The sequence below is a fragment of the Heterocephalus glaber genome, unplaced genomic scaffold, assembly GCF_053883595.1.
Source record: "Heterocephalus glaber isolate CG9 unplaced genomic scaffold, H.glaber_assembly_v1.0 deba00001429, whole genome shotgun sequence".
Classification (NCBI taxonomy): Eukaryota; Metazoa; Chordata; class Mammalia; order Rodentia; family Bathyergidae; genus Heterocephalus; species Heterocephalus glaber.
Genome location: NW_028258294.1, coordinates 32,503,079 through 32,511,711, shown reverse-complemented (window position 1 = coordinate 32,511,711; position 8,633 = coordinate 32,503,079). Strand labels below are relative to the sequence as shown.

At 35.5% G+C, this 8,633-nt stretch overlaps 1 long non-coding RNA gene across 1 annotated transcript in view; it reads left to right on the top strand.

Annotated features, from left to right (window-relative positions):
• Positions 1–272: 272 nt before the first annotated feature.
• Positions 273–8,633, top strand: part of LOC110344331 (uncharacterized) — a 31,346-nt gene continuing 22,985 nt past the window's right edge. The window contains exons 1-2 of the long non-coding RNA XR_002386839.2: positions 273–358; positions 460–534. This is a non-coding gene — a long non-coding RNA (uncharacterized LOC110344331). The remainder of the gene's footprint in view (positions 359–459; positions 535–8,633) is intronic.

Genomic DNA, 8,633 nt, shown 5'->3' with positions numbered 1-8,633 from the left:
TAGTAAAAGATGCATTACCATTAATCCTCTTGAAAATACTTTCTCTCAGTTAGAACACACTTATCCTGTCATTCTTAGCAATGTGTCTTTTGCTATAATAAGCTTTTCGTTAAATATTTACTGTATCTTTTGACTATCAGTTGTGCATTTATTTTTCTTGGATTCTCTCATCTGTTCCATTGGTTTGTCAGTGCTATGTCAGTCTTAGAATTTTCTTTTTTAAAAAAATATTGTGGTCTTCATTAGGATTGTTTACAAATAGTCTCATCTTTTTCTCTTTCAGGAAAACAGAAGGATTGCAGTTCCCTGTCCACTTGGAGTTAGACTTGCCTCTGGGACTTAATTTGGACAATGAAATGTGAGTGCAAGTGACTTCTGTCACTTCTAAGAGGAAGCTTTCAGAGCCTGTCTGTAATTTACCACGTCCCTTCCCTGCAATGATAACCTGTACTGTTCCAGGTTGGGTTAGGATGCTGGCTGCCCAGATTCTAGAGAAGCAACAGAGCAGAGCCTTCAGGGACCCACAGTGGACAGGTAACAAGAGTAAACAATAACTTTGTTGTTTTGCACTTGGAGTTTTTTGTTTCTGCAGCAAAATCTAAGCCTATCCTGACCAAGACAGCTGCCATGGCTTATATGAATTCAAATAGCTGATAGGACATGTCCCTCCTCTTTACTCTTCTTTTGAAAATTATTTAGTTCTAGGTGGGTGTGGTGGTGTACACCTATAATCCTAGCACTCTGGGAGGCTGAGACAGGAGGAACACAAGTTCAAGACCACCCTGGTAATTTAGCAATTTATCAAAATGAGACCCTGTCTCAAAATTAAAAAGGGGGAGGCCTGAGGATGTACCTCAGTGTAAAGGCCCTTAGTTCAATCCCTAGTACTGCAAAACAAACAAACAAACAAACAAATAAACCAAAAACTTTGAGGCTTTTTTTCTTACCTTTTAGAATTTGTTGGTCAATCTTCTAAGATATTCCAGTTGAAAAAAATCCACTCACACAGGCAGTTTGGCACGATACTGTAATGTGTAGCAGAATGAGAAGGACTTTATATTGCTGAACTACAAAAGACTTAGTTTTCGCAATGAACATTACCTTTTAAAATACACATTTTGGGGCCACATCTCTAGATACTTCACTGGGCGCTCAACTCATTCCAACCTCTTGCTGCTCTTCTTTTTTATCTTTACCCCATGTTCTCTTCTTGGTTTTCATTTTCTCTCACACTTTCTTTTCTACCAATAACAACAAATTCCTCCTGAATCTTACACAGAGAGGCTTTTCCCCTCATCCCAAGTATTGGTGCCACTGTCACTCAGGCTTTTGGGGGACTCACCTTGTATTTCAAATTTGTCAAGAGAATCTTCCAAACAATGACAGTTCTCCCCTTAGAGGAATTCTGATGCCAGCTGTTAAGATAATACAAAACCATCCACTGTGTTACACATAAAAGAAGCTGAGGGAAAAGTTAGGTAGCTGAGGGTAGGGTGGGCACAGAGGAAGGAAGACATGCATTCAAATCACAGATCTTACATCATGAAAAGAAGAACCCATTTCACATGGATGAAGGTGCTGACTATAAACATTAAGTCATTGAAAAACAGAAGACAATGTCTGACCTCTGTCCCTAACCTTGAAATTAATGGTAGAAATCACACACACACACACACACACACACACACACACACGCACGAACTGACAGGCTTAACTTCATGAAAAACGTAAAACTACCAAATGTCCAATCAGTATAAGCAGAATTTAAGGGTAAGTTAATCAGCTTTCTGTAACTATAACAAATACCCATGATAAATCAACTTATTAGGAGGATAGATTGATTTTGTCTTATAGTTTAGAAGTTTTAGTCGGTGATTGCTTGGCTTTGTTGCTTTGGGGCTTGAGGCAGGACAGTATTCATAGCAGAAATGAGTAGTGGACAAAGGGGAAACCTCTTCAACTCATGGTAGCCAGAAAGCAGAGAGGAGGGGCTCCAGTCTCAATATCCCCTTCAAGGCCACGCCCCCATCTATCTAATAATTTCCTTCCACTAAGCCCCACCCCCTAAAGATTCTACCACCTCCCAATCGCGCCCTTAGGATGGGATCATAACATAGGGTAATCAGTGAACTTGGAGATGTATTTTTATACACATGACAGGAAAATGTTTATAACTTCAATAAATAAAATGTTAAATCAAGAAATCCAGGAGTACCCTTTTAGGTAATCACATGACTAGTCAATTCCCAAAGGCGAGAATTGAAATAACTAAATAATTGAAATAACTAAAAAGTTAATACAAAGAAAGATACTCAAATAGAACCTTTTGTTTGAGTTAACAAAGCTATGGGTCTTGATGAAATTGTGAGGTACATCAGTATCTGCTGCTTGCATTTGCCATTACTTTTAGAGAATAAATCTGAGAGATAATGTTGAGACTCATCATAAGAAACTTAAATATCCAGCTAGTCAGTAACAACCCCACAGAAGTTGTAGCAAATTATAGTCCCAATGGCGAAAAGAAAAGCCAGTTCTCTGTACCTTTTTTTTTTTTTTTTTAATATGGCCAAGCTAACCAACATTTTTTATGGGTCTGGGTTTGAGATCAGAATGAGAAAGGTCTAACTGATTCCAACACTATATTTGTGAAATGCTGGCGCTTTTTCTAGAATTTTATGATTTGATTTTGTAAAACTGTAAATCTTAGTCTTCTTGAGTTGATTTTGTTATAAGGTGTGAGATAGGGATCTGACTTTACTTATTTTATTTTTTCCTTAGTTGGCTACTTGGTCATCTAAATGCCACTTATTAAAAATTTCTGTCTTCCACCCTTTTGAAACCAAATGTGAATGGGTCTTTTCTGTTTCACTGTTTTGTTCACCTGTGTTCATGTCGCATGCTAAGGTGATTTTAGTGTTGTAGCCTTGTCATCTTATAATACACAATGTCCTAATATCTGGTGAGACAAGTTCTGCTTCTATCTGTCATTACTCTTCTTCCTCAAATTTTTTTGGTAGAAATTCTTGTTTATTCATATAAAGAAGTTATTACTTATTTCAGAATTATCTTTTAAAGATCTTCTCCAAAACTACTCAAGCAACAAAAACAAATACAATTAAAAGGACAAATCATAACTTTTGTGCTTAGGAGGCAAGATTACACCAAATCTATATATTAACATAAGGTGAATTTAACATATTTTTGGTGCTTAATCTTCACATAGTGTCTTTAGTTTTTTTGATTCCCAGATCAGCTGTGTTTCTTGGTTTAATTTTATGTATTTTATCTTCTTTGTGGCTGTTCTAAACATATCCTTTTCTTTTATTATATTTTCCAAGTGGTTATATGTATAAATATTTTGACATGTTAATTTTATAACCAGCCAACTTAATAAACTTTTAAAGTTTATTATCTTGAATTTTTCAGGCAAATAATCATATCAACTGAAAAGGAGAAATATTTTTGTCTTCTTACATTTTCAAATTACTAGAACAATGTTAAATCATAACGGGAGTATTGTGTGTCCTGGTCTTGTTCCCAATTTCAGTGAGAACTCTCATAGTGTTTCCTCACTCTTGTGATTACTGTTTATACATGTCTTTATTATAATAAGGAAGTATCTCTCTATTGCTATTTTATAAGGGGCTGTGGAAAATCAAACATGGGTCCGAATTTTTCCATGGTTTATCTAGCATCTATTAGGATGATCTATGTGATTTTTCTTGTTTAACTTATTAGTATGGCGAATTACAAAATGACATTTTAATATTCAATCATTCTTAAATTCCTGGAGTAAATGTTATTTGACCATTTCTTGATGTACAACAAATTTTTTGTTGTAATACAGGCTCTATTATTTTATTTGTGCTTTATTACCTTTTGATATTAGTTATGTTATCTTCATAAAAATAATCAGAAGATTTTTTGTGTGTGTGTACTCTGAGGAAGCTTGCACAGCACAAGAATTACTTCTTTCTTAGAGCTTTCTTAGAATCCTTCCATACTCCTGTTTGGACTTGGTGCCTTTGGAGGGTGAAGGAATAGCACTTTGACAACTGCCCCTAGTTTTCTCTAGAAGCTGATATGTTAGATTGTCTAACTTTACTATGGTTGGCTTTCTCAATTTATATTTTCTTGCAAATTTGTCTCTGTATCTAGGCTTTCTAATTATTTTGTATAAAGATGAGCAAAGGAATGTCACATTGTGTTTTAATTTTTATCTGTTTCTATGGTTAGTTTCCCATTACAATTCTTTACTTAATGTATTTCTATTTTTTATCTTTGGCTTGACAAGGCTAGCTAATAGTTATCTATTTCATTAACTTTAAAATATATATGATTATACTTTGGATTTATACACTAATTATACAGTTCTTTAATTCTGCTTTTAAATAACCAGAGCCTTCTTCCTGCTTTTCATAAGCTTGAGTCTGTTGTCTATTTTTTAACTTTTTGAATTCAATACTTACTTATATTCATTCCCTTCATTTTTCCTTATTTTAATTTTAACTCTTATTTATTAGTGCATGTTTGTAACACAGAATAATGGTGTTCATTTTGGGGTATTGATACATGCACATAACATACCCTGATCATTTTCAATCTCTTTCCTCCCCAGTCATTTTTACTCTTTCGACACAGAGTCTGAGAGAAAACATTTTTATGAAGGCTATTTTAGAAGTATTTTCCAATTTCAGTTTTGATTTCCTCTTTGTCCCAAGGGCTGTTTAAGAGCAAGGATGAAAATTTCTGAGTGGAAAGGATTTTATTTCAAATTTCTAATTTTATTACATCATATTCTCAGAATATTGTTCATATAGTTTCTATTTTCTGCAGTATATTGAGGATTTCTTTGTAGCTTAAGATCTTCAGTGATTTAATTTTCAGTTTTGAGTTTATTGACCTGAATATATGTATGTTAGAAAAACTTTATGAATCAGATTTTTGCCCCTCTAGATATTTAGCTATTTTTATTTACTTCTGCCATGGACTGGGTGGTCAACTGTAATAATCGCTGACTTCTACTGTGCCTCTGTTTCTTCTTGTGTATCCTGTAGTTTTGCTTGAGGGATGCTGATGCAATGATATTTGAAGAATATTAGATGCTCATTGAAGGTGGTGCTCCTTACCATTATGAATTTCCCTTTTTCTAGTTGGGTGCTCTCTGCGGCTTCACTCCCTTCCCCAAAGACCAATCTTGTCAGCTGTGGTCCTTACTCTCTTTTTGCTTATGTTTTCATGTTATGTCTTTGCCCATTTGTTTGTTTTCAAACTAAGTAATTGTGCTTTAAAATACAGAAGAAATTTGAGCTTTATTTCATGATCCAGTCTGAGAGCAAATATTTTTAGTAGGTAAAATTCACATAAATCAATATGACAGACATATCTAGTCTTACTTTTAAGTCAAGTTTTGTGCTATACTTTCTGGTTTTATTGCTACTTCATTTTTTTTCAGTCTTTTACTCCATATGCTGTTTTATTTGGTTGAGTTTTATGTATGCATTTCTTCTAATAATTTGGAAGGCTTGGCATTTCCCCCTACTAAGATCTATATCTATGGCTGTATCTATATCTCTCTTTTCTTTAATATCTGTTGACCACTTCTTATAAAAGTAAATGACTGTATTTTATCCTATCTAAGTACTAACCAGGCCCGACCCTGCTTAGCTTCTGAGATCAGATGAGATCGGGTATGTTCAGGGTGGTATGGCCATAGACTGTACCTTTTAAAAAATTTTTTTATTTGTATCTTAGTTGATTATGTTATTATTTTTCTTAATGTATTTCTTTTGCACTTTTAAATTACATGTATGTATATCACTTACTTTATTAGCTTCAAATGATATCTTTAACAATCAGTTATAAGCAAAAAAGCTGCCAGCACACTGAAATTATTTTCTATCTTCTCTTCCTTTCCTCTGCCCAAATTTTGTTATAGAATTTTTACATTTTCAAGATCATGATGGTTACTTTTGGTTCTGTAGCTATAATCTCTGCATTACTTTAGGGTTATCTTCCTTTCAGTTATATGGGCTTCATGTCACCCACAATTCTCCTGGACTTTTAGTTCATCCTCTGATTGCTTGGAAGTTATCCTCTTATAGATTCTTGAAGCTCATGAGGTTGAGGTTCTCACATTCATGTATATCCATCAGTGCTGTTATTATACTTAATTGATAGTTTGCCTGGATAGAGGATTCTTAGATTACACTTTTTGTTTCTTTTCACTAAATAATATTGAGGGAGAGACATCTGAGGTTATCTTGATTTTTTTTCTCCCACTTATAGGCAACGTGATCTTTTTTTTTTTTGAGATGTCATCATATGTTAATTTCTTTTTACACATGGTTATGACAAATTTAAATCCCATGATATGGTGCATCCATCAATCCAATTACAGGCAACGTGATCTTTTGGACTGTATATTCCAAAGGAGTCTTTGTTTTTGAAGTCTAATGTCTTTATTAGATTTGATCACTTCATGCCAGTATTTTCCTGGGACACAATAGCTCCTTTCATCTGTAGATTCATTTCTTTTTTATTTTTGGAAAGTTCTAGTAAGTCATATTTTAAATTTCTTCTCTTTTCATGGGGACATGAATTGAATGTTCGTCTTTCCTACCATTTCTTTCTACCATTTTCTCTTATAATTTTTTAACCTCTTCCTCACTTCTAATGTCTCTCACTTTTTACAAATCTGTCTTTTGAACCTCTTTTATGCATTCAGCATTATCTTTATTGCTTTTGTCTCTTCCTTATTCTTAATTTCTGAACAATTCCATCTCATGATTTATATAATTTTCTTGTATTTTAAAAGAAATATTTGTATCTCTTTTTTGTCTTCTTGGTTTTTGGAAGTAATTGCTTCAGTGAGGGTTAAAAACTTTCCATGGCATTATGTTTGTTCATCTTCTCCATGGCAACATTTTTCTGGAAAACATTTATCTACTACTTATTTTTCATATCTCTCTGTCTTCTTTCTTATTGTATCATTATATGTAAAACCGATGGCGGTTCTCTTTGGATTATTAATTCATCTTTGAATGAAGTGATTTCCTGTTGGATCAGCTGTATGCATATTGTTTGGGATTTGGCGTGTGCACGGGAGCACGGTCATGTCCTGGGCCACCAAGAATTTTCCTATGGGGACATTAGTGTAAGGCCTTTTACGCTTTCCTTTTTTCTAGTCAACCGGCAATGACAGCTGCAGACAAGCTCATACAGAATCTCTGTCATCTGTGCCACTCCACAGATTGGCTGCTTCCTGCAAGTATGATTTAATGTATGACTTGTCGTATAGCCCCACCATCCTGCTTTTATTTTATGTCAAAACAGATTCAGGAAAGTTTCCACTGTTTTCATTATGCTTAACAAGTGGGTATTGTTTTTTGGCTCTGGGATGTGGCCCTTACCTTGCAGAGTGTGCTTGCCTCACTCCTCTGAATGCTGTACCACAGCTGCTCTTTCTTAGCATCTTTCAGCACCCAGGTGAACTTCACTGACCTTTCTCAAGTCTGTGGTCTGAGTTTATAGGTTTGTGCTAGCCTTATCAAAGATGGAATTTGTTTCTTATTCTTTCATTAGATGACTTTTAAGAGAAGTATTTTTCTGTTAGAGGATGCTCTGATTGCTCACAATTTCTTTTTACCCAAAATATGCTAATAACTGTGTTTCCTCAATACCTATCTCTGTGCATCTTTTCAGTGTTCACTTTTGTTACCAACTGACAGATGTCCTTCCCATATTTCCCCATTCAAACTTCTGAGAAAATGTGGTTGATGTAACAAATAACAACTTGCCATATCTGGACAGAACTTCTTGCCCTCAGAGACCCTGGGCAATCCCTGGCATCAGGTTTCCTCCTCTGGTGAGTAGCAGTACATGAAGGTCTTTAAGAACACTAGAGAGTTTGGCAGTCTTGGCTGTCTCCTTCAAAGGGGGCTGTGGGCAAGGGGTACGTTTAGTTAAAATAGTCCATGCAATGACTTAGGGTCAGGATAGTGTTCGGGGGGACACCAACCTTCGAAGGAGGAAAGCATGCTCAAGAGTAGTGGAGGATGAGATGAATATGCAGAGGGGTTGGCTGGCGGGGACAGCCTGAGTTCAATGCTGAAGAGTATGGTCTTAAGTTCATAGGCTATTGGGAGTCACTGCAAATGGGAGGGAAGCAACATGACAAAAATGAGGGCTTTAGGAAGAGTTGTTTTAGGTGTTACCTATAGTCCTTCTGTTACAGGCCGAATTGTGTCTCCCATGCCCTGTTTCCAAACTCATACACTGGCAACTTAATCCTCAGTGCCTCAGATGTTGTCTTAAAGAAGTAATTACATTAAAATGAGGTCATTTAGGTAGGAACTAATCCATTATGACTAATATTCTTATAAGTAGAGAAAATTAGGGCATAGGTATGTGTAGAGGGAAGACACCAGAAAAAGACTGCCATCTCAAGCCAAGAGAAATCTGAAAAATACATTTCTGTTGCTTAAACCATGCAGCCAATGGGACTTTGTTGTGGCAGCCCCAGCAAATGAACTCACTTTCTTTCCTCCTTCAGTTAGAGTAAGGTTTCTTTTTTTTTTTTGGTACCAGGATCCATCTCGGGACTTTTCGCTTGTGAGGCAGGTGGCATAACC